Genomic DNA, 20,230 nt, shown 5'->3' with positions numbered 1-20,230 from the left:
CAAGATTATTGACTGCATTGACTGATTGATTGATTGATTGATTGATTTGCCAGACATTCCTTTAGGCATTAGGCATGTGTACAGTTGTGAGAAAAATATGTATGGACATCACACCTGTTGAGCATCTAGTCTCTTGGGGGGAGAAATACTTGTTTTTCAAATAATTGTACAATTTTGTTATAAAGAAAAAATATAGAATGCTTATGAGAGTTTATAATAGAGGGGGCCAACCTTGGACTATTAATGAAGTCTTAACTGAGAATGTAAAATTTACATTGAGAGCTGAAAGAAAACTAGTGTAAATGAAGTAAATTAAAGAATATTTCAGTCAGAAAAAAGGTCTCTGAGGAAGGAAGAAGTGTGTTTGTTGGAGAAGGTGAAAGTAAGAGAGCCTGGAGCACACTGAGTAACCAGAATTGTATAAACAGAAGCTGGAAAATTAGAGTCCAGATCATGTAGGACTCTTCCGGGTATGTCAAAAAAATGTCATTAAAGTAATAGGAAAACATTGAAGGGTTTTAGTCAGGACCATGGAAAGGAACAGATTGGTATTTTTAAAAGAGCACTTTGGTTGCAGGACAAAAGGGAAGTAAGAACAGTTAGGAGGCTATTTCAGTAGTCCAAGCAAAAGATGACAGTAGATTGGACTAGGAAAGTGACAATGATGAAAGAAAGAAAGAGAAGAAATTGAAACATATTTTTGGTATAAAATTAACAGAAAATAGTTATGGATTCCATATGTAGAGTAAGCAGTATCAAAGGGTTTTTTTTCATTGATGACTCCCAGGTTTTGGCTTATACACTTGGATGAAAGGTAATATGACTTGGCCCTGCAGATCCCATAAATTTCTCAGGGTAGATAGGGGAAAATTGATACTTGATATGTCACTCAGGGCCTTGACAGAAAATAGATAGCACTCTCAAACAGTATAATGAAAAGGGATTAATAAAGGGACAATTTATTAAGGTGTAAGAAAGGTTAATAGAAACCAAGTCTCAATGAAGCTCATCAGGACTAGCAACACTGAATAACCCTTATGACCCCCCTAGCTTTGAATATTCAAGGGAAAATAATGATTCCCAGAACCTGGAAATATTAGCTATAGATGAGAACTTTCTCTGACAGGACCTGTGTCCTTTTACCAGAGGTTAAAAAAATACACAGCTCCTTTGGTAAAAGAACACAGCCAATTTGCCCTCTAATCTCCTGATGGAGTCCCCCGTAGGCCGAACTCAGCCATGAGCTAGAAGGAAAGGAGTGCATTGATGCAGTCCACAAAGGTTAGCCTCCTGGTTATGAGCAGAATGGGTAAGAGTGAAGAGTAGCTCTGAAGAGCAAGGCAGGGAATATCCAGCAGAGCCAATTCATTTTTCTCCTCAGGATCCACTCTTATTGTTTGTCTAGATAAAATATGCATGTCCTCAACATGGAGAACACACAAATTCCCATCAGCTACCATCTAATTGCATGGTAGTGTTAATTCAATGATATTTCCACTGGAAAATAAAATCTTAGTAACCTCCATTACTCTTTATTTAAGACAATGGGTGGTGGAAAGGAGGGAAAAAGAAACAAAGTAAAGCATAGCTTCTTCAGCCCCTGATTTCCTAGCAACTTATGAGTCCTAAACCGATCATCATAGTTTATCCTTCTTCCACAAGCAATTCATTGTCCTCCTTTGCACTCTGTAGCATATTGGCTGGGTATGTTTTGTTTCTTCTGGTGGGATAAAACAAACCTTTATCAGTGAAGGATCTGAATCTTTGACAGTCCTATATTTGTTGTAGTTTTTCACTGATTAGGGCTATTTGGCAAAAGAGGCACCTCTGTGAATCCATTGAGTTCCAGTAGTGGTGCTCTTTGGCTTTATTGTGTAGCAGAGACCCAGTTTCCCCTTGGAAATCAGAATCAATCACCCCAGCCAGCAAGTGATTCTTTCTGTGCCTGCTAGCTCACGGGGCATCTCAAATGGCTAAGAATCAGCCTCAGCTTCCAGTTTAATGAAACTATGACTCTGTTCCCTGGTGGAAGCGTTCTACCTTTGACTAGTAGGAATTTCAATATCATCAAACCCAATATTGTGGTAAAAGGAAGCAAAAATTCCTTCAATACATTTTTAGATATAATAGCGAGAGGGGAAACTTCCACCTCCACCCATTGGTTTCTGGCTATGGGGCACAGGGCATCTTTTATTGACTGCAGCTTTAAAGTTGCTGTCTCTCAACTGGCAGAGTCACTGAATCTTCAATATGCCATTCTTTGTATCGAAATTTAAGGATTCAATTCATCAGATAATATTAATTTATTTTTTCATTACTTTTTGTTTTTTTTAAAAAACATCTTTATTGGAGTATAATTGCTTGACAATGGTGTGTTAGTTTCTGCTTTATAACAAAGTGAATCAGTTATACATATACATATGTCCCCATATCTCTTCCCTCTTGTGCCTCCCTCCCTCCCACCCTTTCTATCCCAACCCTCTTGGTGGTCACAAAGCACCGAGCTGATCTCCCTGTGCTATGCAGCTGCTTCCCACTAGCTATCTATTTTATATTTGGTAGTGTATATCAGTCTATGCCACTCTCTCACTTCGTCCCAGCTTACCCTTTCCCCTCCACGTGTCCTCAAGTCCATTCTCTACACCTGTGTCTTTATTCCTGTCCTGCCTCTCATTTCTTCATAACCTTTTCTTTTGATTCCATACATATGTGTTAGCATACGATATTTGTTTTTCTCTTTCTGACTTACTTCATTCTGTATGACAGACTCTATGTCCATCCACCTCACTAGAAATAACTCAATTTCATTTCTTTTATGGCTGAGTAATATTCCATTGTATATATGTGCCACATCTTCTTTATCCATTCATCTGATGATGGACACTTAGGTTGCTTCCATCTTCTGGCTATTGCAAATAGAGCTGAAATGAATATTTTGGTACATGACTCTTTTTGAATTATGGTTTTCTCAGGGTACATGCCCACTAGTGGGATTGCTGGGTCATATGTTAGTTCTATTTATAGTTTTTTAAGGAACCTCCATACTGTTCTCCATAGTGGCTGTATCAATTTACATTCCCACCAACAGTGCAAGAGGGTTCCCTTTTCTCCACACCCTCTCCAGCATTTATTGATTGTAGATTTTTTGATGATGGCCATTGTGACCGGTGTGAGATGATATCTCTCTGTAGTTTTGATTTGCATTTCTCTAATGATTAATGAGGTTGAGCATTCTTTCATGTGTTTATTGGCAATCTATATATCTTCTCTGGAGAACTGTCTCTTTAGGTCTTCTGCCCATTTTGGGGTGGGGTTGCTTGTTTTAATTTAATATTGAGCTGCATGAGCTGCTTGTAAATTTTGGAGATTAATCCTTTGTCAGTTGCTTCATTTGCAAATATTTTCTCCCATTCTGAGGGTTGTCTTTTTGTCTTGTTTATGGTTTCCCTTGCTGTGCAAAAGCTTTGAAGTTTCATTAATTTATGTAATAGAGTGTCCTGCCTATGTTTTCTTCTAAGAGTTTGATAGTATCTGGCCTTACATTTAGGTCTTTAATCCATTTGGAGTTTATTTTTGTGTATGGTGTTAGGGAGTGTTATAATTTCTTTCCTTTGCATGTAGCTGTCCAGTTTTCCCAGCACCACTTCTTGAAGAGGCTGTGTTTTCTCCATTGTATATTCTTCCCTCCTTTATGAAAGATAAGGTAACCATATGTGCTTGGGTTTATCTCTGGGCTTTCTATCATGTTCCATTGATCTATATTTCTGTTTTCATGCCAGTACCATACTGTCTTGATTACTGTAGCTTTGTAGTATAGTCTGAAGTCAGGGAGCTTGATTCCTCCAGCTCCGTTTTTCGTTCTCAAGATTGCTTTGGCTATTCTGGGTCTTTTGTGTTTCCATACAACTTCTGAAATTTTTTGTTCTACTTCTGTGAAAAATGCCAGTGGTAGTTTGACAGGGATGACATTCAATCTGTAGGTTGCTTTGGGTAGTATAGCCATTTTAACAATGTTGATTCTTCCAGTCCAAGAACATGTATACTTCTCCATCTATTTGTTTCACTTCTAATTTCTTTCACCAGTGTCTTATAATTTTCTGCATACAGGTCTTTTGTCTCCTTAGGTAGGTTTATTCCTAGATATTTATTCTTTTGTTGCAATGGTAAATGGGAGTGTTTTCTTAATTTCACTTTCATATTTCTCATCATTAGTGTATAGGAATGCAAGAGATTTCTGTGCATTAATTTTGTATCCTGCTACTTTACCAATTTCATTGTTTAGCTCTAGTAGTTTTCTGGTAGCATCTTTAGGATTCTCTATCTATAGTACCATGTCATCTGCAAAGAGTGACAGCTTTACTTCTTTCCCGATTTGGATTCCTTTTATTATTTTTTCTTCCCTTATGGCTGTGGCTAAAACTTCTAAATCTATGTTGAATAATAGTGGCGAGAGTGGGCAACCTTGCCTTGTTCCTGATCTCACTGGAAATGGTTTCAGTTTGTCATGATTGAGGATGATGTTCGCTGTGGGTTTGTAATTTATGGCCTTTATTTTGTTGAGATAAGCTCCCCCTATGCCTACTTTCTGCAGGGTTTTTTATCATAAATGGGTGTTGAATTTTGTTGAAAGCTTTCTCTGCATCTATTGAAATGATCATATGGTTTTTCTCCTTCAATTTGTTAATATGGTGTATCACATTGATTGATGTGCCTGTTATGAAGAATCCTGGCATTCCTGGGATAAACCCCACTTGATCATGGTGTATGATCCTTTTAATGTGCTGTTGGATTCTGTTTGCTAATATTTTGTTGAGGATTTTTGCATCTATGTTCATTAGTGGTATTGGCCTGTAGTTTCCTTTCTTTGTGACGTCTTTGTCTGGTTTTGTTTTCAGAGTGATGGTGGCCTCGTTGAATGAGTTGGGGAGTGTTCCTCCCTCTGCTATATTTTGGAAGAGTTTGAGAAGGATAGGTGCTAGTTCTTCTCTAAATTTTTGATAGAATTCGCCTGTGAAGCCATCTGGTCCTGGGCTTTTGTTTGTTGGAAGATTTTTAATCACAGTTTCAATTTCAGTGCTTGTGATTGGTCTGTTCATATTTTCTATTTCTTCCTGGTTCAGTCTCGGCAGCTTGTGCATTTCTAAGAATTTGTCCATTTCTTCCAGGTTGTCCATTTTATTGCCATAGAGTTGCTTGTAGTAATCTCTCAGGATCCTTTGTATTTCTGCAGTGTTAGTTATTACTTCTTCTTTTTCATTTCTAATTCTATTGATTTGAGTCTTCTCCCTTTTTTTCTTGATTAGTATGGCTAATGGTTTATCAATTTTGTTTATCTTCTCAAAGAACCAGCTTTTAGTTTTATTGATCTTTGTTCTCATTTCCTACATTTCTTTTTCATTTATTTCTGAACTGAACTTTATGATTTCTTTCCTTCTGCTAATATTGGTGGTTTTATTTTGTTGTTGTTCTTCTTTTTCTAGTTGCTTTAGGTGTAAGGTTAGGTTGTTTATTTGAGATGTTTCTTGTTTCTTAAGGTAGGACTCTATTGCTATAAACTTCCCTCTTAGAACTGTTCTGCTGCATTCCATAGGTTTTGGGTCGTCGTGTTTTCACTGTCATTTGTTTCTCAGTATTTTTTGATTTCCTCTTTGATTTCTTCAGGGATCTTTTGGTTATTATGTACTGTATTGTTTAGCCTCCATGTGTTTGTATTTTTTACAGATCCTTTCCTGTAATTGATGCCTAGTCTCATAGTGTTGTGGTCAGAAAAGTTACTTGATATGATTTTAATTTTCTTAAATTTATGAAGGTTTGTGACCCAAGATATGATCTATCCTGGAGAATGTTCCATGAGCACTTGTTAAAAATGTGTATTCTGCTGTTTTTGAATGGATTTTCCTATAAATATCAATTAAGACCATTTTGTTTAATGTATCCTTTAAAGCTTGTGCTTCCTTATTTACTTTCATTTTGGATGATCTGTCCATTGGTAAAGGTGTGGTGTTAAAGTCCCCTACTATGACTGTGTTACTGTCGATTTCCCCTTTTATGGCTGTTAGTGTTTGCCTTATGTATTGAGGTGCTCCTATGTTGGGTGTATAAATATTCACCATTGTTATATCTTCTTCTTAGATTGATCCCTTCATCATTGTGTAGTGTCCTTTTTGTCTCTTGTAATAGCCTTTGTTTTAAGGTCTTTTTAGTCTGATATGAGAATTGCTACCTCAGCTTACTTTTGATTTCTATTTGCATGGAATATCTTTTTCCATCCCCTCACTTTCAGTCTGTATGTGTCCCTATGTCGGAAGTGGGTGTCTTGTAGACAGCATATATATGGGTCTGGTTTTTGTTTCCATTCAGCCAGTCTATGTCTTTTGGCTAGAGCATTTAATCCATTTACATTTAAGGTAATTATTGATATGTATGTTCCTATTACCATTTTCTTAATGGTTTTGGGTTTGTTTTTGTAGGTCTTTTCCTTCTCTTGTGTTTCCTGCCTAGAGAATTTCCTTTAGCATATTTTTAAAGCTTGTTTGCTTGTGCTGAATTCTCTTAGCTTTTGCTTATCTATAAAGTTATTAATTTCTCAATCAAATCTGAATGAGATCATTGCTGGGTAGAGTAATCTTGGTTTCAGTTTTTTTCCGTTTCTTCTCTTTAAATATGTCCTGCCACTCCCTTCTGGCTTGCACAGTTTCTGCTGAAAGATCAGTTGTTAACCTTAAGGGGATTCCATTGTGTGTTATTTGTTGTTTTTCCCTTGCTGCTTTTAATATTTTTTCTTTGTATTTAATTTTTGACAGTTTGTTTAATATGTGTATTGGCGTCTTTCTTCTTGGATTTATCCTGTATGGGACTCTGTGCTTCCTGGACTTTATTAACTATTTCCTTTCCCATATTAGGGAAGTTTTCAAGTCTAATCTCTTCAAATATTTTCTCAGTCCCTTTCTTTTTTTCTTGTTCTCCTGGGACCCGTATAATTCGAATGTTTGTCCTTTTAATGTTTCCCAGAAGTCTCTGAGCCTGTCCTCAATTCTTTTCATTCTTTTTTCTTTATTCTGCTCTGTGGTAGTTATTTCCACTATATTATCTTCCAGGTCACTTATCCGTTCTTCTGCCTCATTTATTCTGCTATTGATCTCTTCTAGATAATTTTTAATTTCATTTATTTTGTTGTTCATCTCTGATTGATTGCTCTTTAGTTCTTCTAGGTCCTTGTTAAAAGTTTCTTTTGTTTTCTCCATTCTATTTCCAAGATTTTGGATCATCTTTACTATCATTATTCTTAATTCTTTCTCAAGTAGACTGCCTATTTCCTCTTCATTTGTTAGTTCTAGTTGGTTTGTGCCTTGCTCCTTCATCTGCTGTGTGTTTCTCTGTCTTCTCATTTTGCTTAACTTACTGTGTTTGGGTTCTCCTTTTCACAGGCTGCAGATTCATAGTTCCCATTGTTTTTGGTGTCTGTCCTGAGTTGCTAAGGTTGGTTCAGTGAGTTGTGTAGGCTTTCTGGTGGAGGGGACTAGTGCCTGTGTTCTGGTGGATGAGGCTGGATCTTTTCTTTCTGGTGGCCAGGTCCACATCTGGTGGTGTGTTTTGGGGTGCCTGTGGCCTTATTATGGTTTTAGGCAGCCTCTCTGCTAATGGTTGGAGTTGTGTTCCTGCCTTGCTAGTTGTTTGGCATAGTGTGTCTAGCACTGTTACTTTCTGGTCTTTGAGTGGTGCTGGTTCTTGGCCGTGAGATGGAGATCTCTGGGAGTTTTTTGCCATTTGATATTAACGTTGAGCTGGGAGGTCTCTTGTGGACCAGTGTCCTGAAATTGGCTCTCCCACCTCAGAGGCTCAGCCCTGACTCCTGGCAGTTATAAATGAAAACCATATCACGACACTTCCTCCAGTGCTAAACAATTCTGAAGTTGGTCAGAGGTGGCGAATCGTCTCACATGCAGCCAGCAGACACCCCACAAGCAGTGTCCTCACTGCAAAGCTGGTGGACCATGTGCCCGGGGAGAAATTCCAATGGCAGTTTTTGGTGACACATCCTCTTCTTTAGCAGGTGGCAGCCTGACCACTCCTTTTGTTCATTTGTGCTTTGTCTAATTTCACTTGCTCCTAGGGTTTGGTATGCAGAGGCCTCACACCCGGCACTTCAGACCCGATTTCCTAGTGCAAAATGGCTGGGCCGACACCAGCTCGTGGGGCTGGTGCCGACTCAACGATATAGAGCCTGAGCTCCAGCCTACCTGGCCCTCGAGAGCTCCACCAGATAATATTAATTTTATGATGAGAAGTTTGAGATTCATAGCCCCTTGGTGTTCCATAGTAATGCATTTAGTCTCTACCAGGCCTGTTAAAAAGATGGGTGACATTTCAAATTGAAAATAGTTGTCAGAAGACAGCATAGTCTTACACCAGAATCTTAGGAGTTGACACTGTGATTTTCCTATAGTATGTTTGCCACAGAAACTTTCAATATCATTGTGTCTGCTGGGTTATAGGGCCCAAGTGGCATAGCAACTTAAACTGGGGCCTAGATATACTTTACAGTTTTTTCTTGTTCTAGAGCATACTCCAGACTGACAACTTTATGCATTACCTAGTAAATTAGTTGAAGCAGGAAGCCCAAATATGGTGTATGTTTCCTCCAAAACTCTAAAAGATCTACCAATCATTGTATCTCTTTCTTTGTGGTGGATAGTTCAAGGAACAATAATAGTTTCCCACTTTAGAGAAGATATCCCAATAGGTCTAATGCCACTGGATCCCTAGAAAATATCAAAGATGAGACAGGTCTCTGACAGGCATGTGTCTTACTATGGCACCTTTAATCCTTGTTATTTTCCTTTCACCAGGTCTACTTAGCATAATGTCATCAATGTAATGGACCAGCATGATGATTTATGGAGGATATCAACACAATCAGAGTCATTCCTGCTGAAGTTTTAACAGAGAGCAGAGGAGATTATATAGGCCTAATACAAGAAAGTGAAGGCCACATGAAGGCAAACTGCTTCTGATTTTCTTTACAGAAAAAAATGAGGGAGGAGTAAGGGATTTGGCATAGAAATGACTACATATTAACTGCCAGTATCTGTGTTGATTTGCTTCAACAGAGACATCACATTCACAGCTAAAGCTGGAATTAGCCTCATACCCTGAATAAATTTGCAGTAATCCCCAGTCATTCTCTAAGACACACCTGGCTTTCCCCCCAATCAAATCAAACTAGTTGGCAATGTGGCAGGAAATACCATTTTTGCATCTTTGATAATAGTACTAAGCTGTGTACTTCCTTCCCCTTTTGGTTTACACTCTTGATAAGGTGTAAGGATAATTGGGGTATGAAGAATTCTAGTGATTCCATTGTGCCCTTTCCTGCGATAACTCTCACTCCATGAATCGGGGAACCAATAAGGATCAGAGGTTCTTCTAGTTGTCCAATAACTTCCAGAAAATCTGGGTATTTCCTCTTTATCCAGCCATCCTGGTAAATGGACATGGATACCTCTGGACAAAGATTGAGTGAATAATAAACGTATACAACTGTGGTTACATTTCAGGGATTCTCATAAAATGCATCCGGCCTCTCTAAACCAAAGGTTTCCAATTCTGTGAATAGTCTCAGGAATGGAAACTTAGTACAAGGCTAAAAACCCCAGGATGACCATTCAAGTTAGGTTGCAACCCCAAAAAATCTCAATTTTTTTCTGCTTAAATGCATCAAGCATCACTTTAATAGGTTGTCCATTTCATGCCTAAGGATGACATGACTTATTAGTCATTACCAGAGGATGTTGAGAAACAAAATACATTGATAAGTGTTCTAGCCCTGTGGTTTTGGTTTACCTAATATATCAATTGCTTTCACCTTGTCTGTGATAGTTAAAATAAGCCACTTGGGCTTGGCCACACCAGTACTCATTATTCTTAATGTCTTGGTGGGGGATATGATTAGAGGATTGCACATAATATATCCATTCCAACATTTCAATCTCCTTGAGTCTTTAGAGTTCTTCTTCTGTAGTATGCCAGGAAAGTTCTGGCATTTCAACTTAATTGACTATAAACCATTATTAAGTTTCATTTTAACTGACATACAAGATAATTAGCACCATTCTTCAGTGCTCAAGTTGATATATTGGATCACCAAATCTAGATGAATGCATGCATACCAATAAATTTGGCCTGCTTAAGTTGTGTATTTCATCCTTCTTGGTCTAATCCTTAGAATAAATTATCATGTATGCTCCTATATTACATTATTTTTATTAATTTTTATTGGAGTATGGTTGATTTATGATGTTGTGTTAGCCTCCACTGAACCACAAAATGAATTAGCCATACACATATAGATATGCCCTCTCATTTGGACTTCCCTCCCATTTAGGTTACCACAGTGCATTAGGTAGAGTTCCCTATGCTAAACAGTATGTTCCCATCAGTTGTCTATTTCCCATCAGTTCATCAATAATATATATGTGTCAATATAATTCTCTCAGTTCATCCCACCCTCCCCTCAATTTCCCCTTTGGTACCCATATGTTTGTTTTCTATGTCTGTGTCTCTATTTCTGCTTTGAATATAAGATCACCTATACAATTTTTCTGGATTCCACATATATGTGTTATTATATGATATTTGTTTTTCTCTTTCTGACTTACTTCACTCTGTATGACACTCTCTAGGTCCACCTACTTCTCTACAAATGACAAAATTTAATTCCTTTTTATGGCTGAGTAATATTCCATTGTATATATGTAGCACAACTTCTTTATCCATTCCTCTGTTGATGGACATTTCGGTTGCTTCTATGTCCTGGCTAATGTAAATAGTGCTCCTATGAACATTGGGGTATATGTGTTCTTTTGAATTATGGTTTTCTCTGGGTATATACCCAGTAGTGAGATTGTTGGGTCATATGGCACTCCAATTTTTAGTTTTTTAAGGAAACTCCATACTATTTTCCACAGTGGCTCTATCAATTTACATTATCACCAACAGTGTATGATGGTGTCCTTTTCTACACAGCCTCTCCAGCATTTATTATTTGTAGATTTTTTTTGATGATGGCCATTCTGACTGGTGTGAGGTGATACTTCATTGTAGCTTTGATTTGCAATTTCTAATAATTTACGATGTTGAGCATTTCTCTTGTGTTTGTTGGCCACCTGTATGTCTCCTTTGAAGAAATGTCTATCTAGGTCTTCTGACCATTTTTGGATTGGGTCCTTTGTTTTTTGATATTGAGCTTCATGATCTGCTTGTATATTTTGGTGACTAATCCGTTGTTAGTTACCTCATTTGCAAATGTTTTCTCCAATTCTGAGAGTAGTCTTTTCATCTTGTTTATGGTTTCCTTTCCTATGCAAAAGATTTTAAGCTTAATTAGGTACAATTTGTTTATTTTTATTTTAATTTTCATTACTTTCGGAGGTAGGTCAAAAAAGATGTTGCTGTGTTTTCTGTCAAAGAGTGTCCTGCCTATGTTGTCCACTAAAAGTTTTATAGTGTCTGTTCTTACATTTAGGTCTCTAATCCATTTAGAGTTTATTTTTGTGTATGGTGTTAGGGAGTGTTCTAATGTCATTCCTTTATATGTAGCTGTCCAGTTTTCCCAGCACCACTTCTTGAAAAGGCCTCAAAAGTCTTCTTTTCTCTATTGTATATTCTTGCCTCCTTTATTAAAGAAAAGGTGACCATATGTGCATGGGTTCAGCTCTGGGATTTCTACCCTGTTCCACTGATCTACAGTTCTGTTTTTGTGCCAGAACCATACTGCTTTGATTAATGTAGCTTTGTAGTATACTCTGAAGCCAGGGAGCATGATTCCTCCAGCTCTGTTTTCCTTTCTCAAGATTGTTTTGGCTATTTGGGGTTTTCTGTGTTTCCATACAAATTGTGAATTTTTTTGTTCTAGTTCTGTGAAAAGTGCCATTGGTAGTTTTATAGGGATTGCATTGAATCTATAGATTGCTTTGGGTAGTATAGATATTTTCACAATGTTGATTCTTCCAATCCAAGAACATGGTATATCTTTCCATCTGTTTGTATCATCCTTAACTTCTTTCATCAGTGTCTTATAGTTTTCTGCATACAGGTCGTTTGTCTTCTTAGGTAGGCTTATTCCTAGGTATGTTATTCTTTCTATGTTGAATAATAGTGGTGAGAGTGGACAAGCTTGTCTTGTTCCTGATCTTAGTGGAAATGGTTTCAGTTTTTCACGATTCAGAACAATGTTGGCTGTGGGTTTGTCATTTATGTTGCCTATTATGTTGAGGTAGGTTCCTTCTATGCCTACATTCTGGAGGGTTTTTATCATAAATTGGTGTTCAATTTTGTTGAAAGCTTTTTCTGCAGCTAATGAGATGATCATGTGGTTTTTCTCCTTTGGTTTGTTAATATGGTTTATCACATTGATTAATTTGTGGCTATTGAAGAATCCGTGCATTACTGGGGTAAACCCCACTTGACCATGGTGTATGATCCTTTTAATTTGCTGTTGGATTCTGTTTGCCAGTATTTTGTGGAGGATTTTTGCGCCTATGCTCCACAGTGATACTGCCCTGTAGTTTTCTTTCTTTGTGACATCTTTGTCTGGTTTTGAAATCAGGGTGATGGTGGCCTTGTGGAATGAGTTTGTGAGTGTTCCTCCCTCTGCTGTATTTTGGAAGAGTTTGAGAAGGGTAGGTGTTAACCCTTCTCTAATGGTTTGACAGAATTTGCCTGTGAAGCCATCTGGTCCTGGGCTTTTGTTTGTTGGAAGATTTTTAATCACAGTTTCAATTTCAGTGCTTGTGATTGGTCTGTTTACATTTTCTATTTCTTCCTGGTTCAGCCTCGGAATGTTGTGCTTTTCTAAGAATTTTTTCATTTCTTCTAGGCTATCCATTTTATTGGCATATAGTTGCCTGTAGTAATCTCTCATGATCGTTTTTATTTCTGCAGTGTCAGTTGTTACTTCTCCTTTTTCATTTTTAATTCTATTGATTTGAGTCTTCTCCCTTTTTATCTTGTTGAGTCTGGCTAAAGGTTAATCAGTTTAGTTTATCTTCTCAAAGAACCAGCTTTTAGTTTTGCTGATATTTGTTATATTTTCCTTCATTTCTTTCTCATTTATTTCTGATTTAATCTTTAAGGTTTTTTCCTTCTGCCAATGTTGGGCTTTTTGTTCTTTTTCTCTTATTGCTTTAGATATAATATTAGGTTGTTCATTTCAGATTTTTCTTGTTTCTTGAAGTAGGATTGTATTCCTATAAACTTCCTTCTTAGAACTGCTTTTGCTGCATCCCATAGGTTTTAGGTGGTCATGTTTTCATTATCATATGTTTCTAGGTATTTTTGATTTCCTCTTTGATTTCTTCAGTGATCTCTTGGTTATTTAGTAGTGTATTGCAGCCTCCATGTGCTTGTATTTTTTACAGTTTTTTTCCTGTAATTGATATCTTGTCTCATAGTATGGTGGTCAGAAAAGATACTTGACACGATCTCAATTTTCTTAAATTTACCAAGGCTTGATTTGTGATACAAACTATGATCTATCCTGGAGAATGTTTGATAAGCACTTGAGAAGAAAGTGTATTTTGTTGTTTTTGTTGGAATGTCTTGTAAATATCAATTAAATCCATCTTATTTAATGTATCATTTAAAGCTTGTGTTTCCTTTTTTATTTTCATTTTGGATAATCTGTCCTTTGGTGAAAGTGGGGTGTTAAGTCCCCTACTATGATTACGTTACTGTTGATTTCCCCTTTTATGGCTGTTAGCATTTGCCTTATGTATTGAGGTGCTCCTATATTGGGTGCATAAATATTTATAATTCTTGTATCTTTTTGGATTGATCACTTGATCATTATTTAGTGTCCTTCTATGTCTCTTGTAATAGTCTTTATTTTAAAGTCTATTTTGTCTGATATAAGAATTGCTACTCCAGCTTTCCTTTGATTTCCATTTGCAGGGAATATCTTTTTCCATCCCCTCACTTTCAGTCTGTATGTGTGCCTAGGTCTAAAGTGGATCTCTTGTAGACAGCATATATACAGGTCTTGTTTTTGTGTCCATTCAGACAGTCTATGTGTTTTGGTTGGAGCATTTAATCCATTTACATTTAAGGTAGTTATCTCTATGTATGTTCCTGTTACCCTTTTCTTCATTGTTTGGGGATTGTTATTGTAGGTCTTTTCCTTCTCTTGTGTTTTCTGCCTAGAGAATTTCCTTTAGCATTTGTTTTAAACCTGGTTTGGTGGTGCTGAATTCTAACTTTTGCTTGTGTATAAAGGTTTTAATTTCTGCACTGAATCTGAATGAAATCCATGCTGCCTAGAGTAACCTTGGTTGTATGTTGTAGGTTTTTCCGTTTGATCACTTTAAATGTGTCCTGCCACTCCCTTCTGGCTTGCAGAGCTTCTGCTGAAAGATCAGCTGTTAACCTTATGGGGATTCCCTTGTGTGTTATTTGTTGTTTTTCCCTTTCTGCTTTTAATATTTTGTCTGTGTATTTAATTTTTGATAGTTTGATTAACATGTGTCTTGTGGTGTTTCACCTTAGATTTATCCTGTAAGGGCCTCTCTGAGCTTCCTGGACCTGATTGACTATTTCCTTTTCCATATTAGGGAAGTTTTCAACTATAATCTCTTCAAATACTTTCTCAGTCCCTTTCTTTTTCTCTTCTTCCTCTGGGACCCCTATAATTCGAATGTTGGTGCTTTTAGTGTTGTCCCAGAGGTCTCTGAGACTGCCCTCAATTATTTAATTTGTTTTTCTTTATTCTACTCTGTGGTAGTTATTTCCACTGTTTTATCTTCCAGGTCACTTATCTGTTTTTCTGCCTCAGTTATTCTGCTTTTGATTCCTTCTAGAGAATTTTTAATTTCATTTATTGTGTTGTCGATCATTGTTTGTTTGCTCTTTTGTTCTTCTAGGTCCTTGTTAACATTTCTTGTATCTTCTCCATTCTAATTCCAAAATTTTTGATAATCTTTACTATCATTACTCTGAATTCTTTTTCATGTATACTGCCTATTTTCTCTTCATTTGTTTGGTCTGGTGGGTTTTTACCTTGCTCCTTTATCTTCTGTGTGTTTCTTTGTCTTCTCATTTTGCTTAACTTACTGTGTTTGTGGTCTCCTTTTCGCAGGCTGCAGGTTCATAGTTCCAGTTGTTTTTGTAGCCTGCCCCCAGTGGGGAAAGTTGGTTCATTTGGTTTTATAGGCTTCCTGGTGGAGGGAACTGGTGCCTGTGTTCTATTGAATGAAGCTTTATATTGTCTTTCTCGTGGGTAGGACCACATCCAGTGGTGTGTTTTGGGGTGTCGGTGACCTTATTATAATTTTAGGCAGCCACTTTGTTAATGAGTGCGATTGTGTTCCTGCCTTGCTAGTTGTTTGGCCTAGGGTGTCCAGCACTATAGCTTGCTGGTCATTGAGTGGACCTGGGTCTTAACGTTGAGATGGATATCTCTGGGAGAGCTTTCACCATTTGATATTACATGGAGCTGGGAGGTCTCTGGTGGACCAATGTCCTGAACTCGGCTGTCCCACTTTAGAGGCATAGGCCTGACACCTGGCCGGAGCACCAAGACCCTGTCAGCTACATGGCCAGGTACATGGGGTGTTTCTTGCCTTTTGGGAAGTCTGAGGTCTTCTGCCAGCATTCAGTAAGTGTTCTGTAGAAGTTGTTTCACATTCAGATGTATTTCTGATGTATTAGTTGGGAGGAAGGTGATCTCCACGTCTTACTCCTCCTCCATCTTGAAGGTCTCCCATTATTCACTATTTACAGGAAGGAATACACTAAGATTTTAATTCAAGAAATTTTGCAAAGGCAGCGAATTTAGCCAGAAGAGAGTATTAGAAGTAATTTTTAAACGTAATAAAAACAAAAAAATTAAAATGTTATATTAATTTTAAATATTTATTCTTAAAAATATCAATTAAATAGAGAAGGCTTTTGGCAAAGCTATTCCAGAGAGTAGCAAAAGCTATTCATTCATTTTTTAAATGGAAGGTGGGCAAAAGTAGCCAATGTCACAAAAATTAGAAAGCTGATTTATCCACAGATACAAAAAATATTTTGTTTAAATTACAAGAGACTATTATACAAAGCTCTTAACTTACTCTAACAGTCAGAGTCCAGGGAGAAACAGATTATCATACTTAAGTGCTTTAACTGAAGAAAGTTTAGTGAAAAGGTTATTTACAGGCAAACAAGCAGGATGAAGGAAATCAATAGGGAGTGTTGAAATACCCAAGGACAAACAACAGAATGAAACTTTTAACCTATAAGGAACAAGGAAGAGATGTTGTTAGCAGAGCCAGTTAGAGATTTAAATATGGAAAAGAGGATACCCAACAGGAGCAGTTTCCATAGAGTTATGCAGCATCTGCCAAACTGTAGCTTCATTCTCTCACATAGCATAAGTTTTCAACGTTCATACATGTTGCAGCACTTATCAGTACTTAATTTGTTATTATTGCCAAATTATATTATATTATATAGATATATCACATTTTGTTTATCCAATCATCAGCTGTTGAAAATTTATGTGGTTTCCACTTTAGAGCTGTTATAAATAATGCTGCAGTGGGCATTTACATACAAGTTTCAGTGTAGGCATATGTTTTCATTTCCCTGTAGATACCTGGGAGTGGAATTGCCGGGTAGTATGGTAACTCTACGTTGAATTTTCTGAGGAACTTCCAGGATATTTTCTAAAGTGGCTGCACCAACCAATTCACTTTTCAACTCTGAGAACCAAAATGGAATAAGATGTTAAAGTTTCTCAAGGCTTGGCCCTGAACATTTCCTCACCTCAGCACTGGAATGCTTTTATAAAATTTGAATTTGAATGATTTGAGGTGGTTCTTGCACATTCCATTTGAATAAGAGACCTCACTACTCTCTTCAACTCTTAAAGTGGTTATATATCAATAAGAAAAATACATTTAATGTCTATTAAAGTTGAGTAAAGGAATAGAACCAACAAAATATAGAAGGAAAAAAAAACAAATAGCTAATAAGCCAGTAATTAAAGTGATGAAAATTAGAATGTGACTATTTTTCACCCACCAACTAATAAACAATAAGACACAATGTCAGTGAAGATATAGCAATGATAGCAATTATGTTTTGAGTGCTTTCTTTAGGCCAGGTACTTTACATTCATTATTTCATTTAATTCTAATAAAAATCATATGAAGCAGGTGCTCTTATTAATCCTATTTTATATTTCAGAAAACTGAGAATTAAAAATGTCAAGCACAGATAGTAACTTGTTGGGTCGGTGTCTGGACCCAGATAGTCTGACACACACCCCTCTGCATATATCATTTACTTCCTAAAAATTGTGTCCCCTGTTCCCTCCTATCTGACTACCTAGTGAGAGGATGTCTAGCAAAACAATTCAAAGAAGTAATCTCAGAGGGGATTAATAAGTGCAATAAGAGGTTGGTTTGTCTTATACATGTTTTTCATTGGAGAATAAAGAGGAACCAAGTCTAATCCAACATAGGAATTGGGAGCCATATTTCCCTCCCATGAACTACAGAACTCCAGGCTTTCATTATGCCAGATAATGTCAAAATGGAACTAGGACCCTGAAGTGGAGAAAAGGCTAGAGTGGAAAAGATGGAGGAATTGGAACCTTAGAGTTCCCAGCAGAGGTTTTGTTGTCCAAATGCAACACAACAGAGAAAATACACATTTATTTTGTACTACCCAATCGCTTTTTCCCCTAAATTGATTATTATTGAAAGTTTCAAACATATACAAAGATAGAATAATATGATTAATCAATACTTATTCATGACTCAGTTTAGTCATGGTCAATGCCAATTTATCTACACATTCTTTCCAATTATTTTAAAGAAAATCCCATCTGCAAATAGTTTAGTATGTATCTTGAAAGAATAAAGGTTATATTTAACAAATCACAATATCTTTATACAACTAAAAAGAACCTATTAAAGCGTGCTTTGATATCATCAAATATTCTGTGTTCACAATACCTGAATTGCCTGGAGGTTTTTCTTTTTTTTTAATATTGTGGTAAAATACGCATCATGTAAAATTTACCATTTTAACAATTTTTGAGTGTACAATTCAGTAACATTAAGTATATTCACCATGTTGTGAAATCACCACTACCAATTTCTAGAACTTTTTCATAATCCCAGATAAAATATCTGTACCAAATAAACAATAATTCTTCATTCCTCACTTGCCCAAGCCCCTGCTAACCACTGTTTTACTTTATGAATCTGTCTCTTCTAGGTATTTGATATAAATGGAATCATACAATATTTGTCCCTTTGTGCATGGCTTATTTCAATTAGCATAATATTTGCAAGGTTCATCCATGTTGTAACATATATAAGAATTTCATTTTTCAAAGTTGAATAATATTCTGTTGTATGTATGTACCCATTGAATGTGTACATCACTGCATGTATATACCATGTATGCATGATCTGTTCATCTGTTGATGGGCATACAAGATGTTTCCAACTTTTAGTGATTGTAAATGATACTGTTGTTATGAACGTTGGTATACATGTAGATATTTTAGTTCCTGCTTTTGATTTTTTTGAGTATATACAATGGAATTGGTAAATCATATGATAATTCTATGTTTAACTTTTGGAAGAATCACCAAACTGTTTTTCACAGTGGCTGTAAAATTTTACATTCCCAACAGCTACACACAAGTGTTCTAATTTCTCTACATCTTTACCAACACTCATTAATTTTCACTATTCTAATGAGTGTGAGGTTGTGTCTCATTGTAGTTTTGATTTACATTTCTCCATTGGGTAGTGATGTTGAGCAGCTTCTTATTTGCTTATTGGTCGTTTGTATACTTTCTTTGGAGAAACCTCAAGTTCTTTGCCAATATTTTTGATGGTGTGTGGTGTTGTCATTGAGTTGTAGGAGTTCTTTTCACATTCTGGATGTTAATACCTTATCATATATATAATTTGAAAATATTTTCTTCCATTTCATAAGTTGCCTTTTCACCCTCTTGATAGTGTTTTTCAATGCACATTTTTAAAAATTTGATGAAGTCTAATTTATTTATTGTTTCTCTGGTTGCCTGTGAACTTGGTAGCATATCCAAAAAATGATTGCCAAATACAATATAAAGAATATTTTCCCCATGTTTTCTTCTAAGAGTTATAGTTTTGGCTCTTACATTTAGGCCTTTGATCTATTTTAAATTTATTTTTGCAAATGATGTAAGATACAGGATCAAATTCATTCTATGTGTGTGGACATCCATTTTTTCCACATTTGTTGAAAAGACTATCTTTTTCTTATCGAATGATCTTGGCACCCTTTTTGAAAATCAAGTGATCATATATGTGAGGGTTTAGTTCAGAGTTCTATATTCTCTTTCACTTGCCTATATGTATGTCCTAATACCAGATTATACTGATTGCTATACTTTTATAGTAAGATTTAAAATCAGAGTCTTAAATATGACATGAAACCATAAAACTCCTAGAAGAGAACATAGGCAAGACATTCTCTGACATAAATTGTACCAATAATTTCTTAGGTCAGTCTCCCAAGGCAATAGAAATAAAAGCAAAAATAAACAAATGGGAACTAATCAAACTTACAAGCTTCTGTATAGCAAAGGAAACCATAAGCAAAACAAAAAGACAACCTATGGACTGGGAGAAAATATTTGCAAATGATGCAACCAACAAGAGCTTAATTTCCAAAATATACAAGTAGCTCATACAACTCCACAGCAACAACACAAAAGCAAAGAACCCATCTGAAAAAATGAGCAGAATACTTAAATAAAAATTTCTCCAAAGAAGGCATACAATAGGCACATGAAAATATGCTCATCACCACCAATTATTAGAGAAATGCAAATCAAAATTACAATGATGTACCACCTCACACTGGTCATAATAGCCATCATTAAAATGTCTACAAATAACAAATGCTGGAGAGGGTGTGGAGAAAAGGGAACCCTCCTACATTGTTGGTGGGACTGTAAATTGGTGCAGCCACTATGGAAAACAGTATGGAGGTTCCTCAAAAAACTAAAAATAGAGTTACCATGTCATCCAGTAATCCCACTCCTGGGCATATATCTGGACAAAACTATAATTTGAAAAGATACATACACACCTATGTTCATAGCTGCGCTATTCATGATAGCCAAGACATAGAAACAACCTAAATGTCCATCAACAGATAAATGGATAAAGCAGATATGGTA

This window comes from Physeter macrocephalus, chromosome 21 (assembly GCF_002837175.3).
Source record: "Physeter macrocephalus isolate SW-GA chromosome 21, ASM283717v5, whole genome shotgun sequence".
Classification (NCBI taxonomy): Eukaryota; Metazoa; Chordata; class Mammalia; order Artiodactyla; family Physeteridae; genus Physeter; species Physeter macrocephalus.
The sequence above is the reverse complement of the archived record's forward strand: the minus strand, read 5'-3'. Positions refer to the sequence as shown.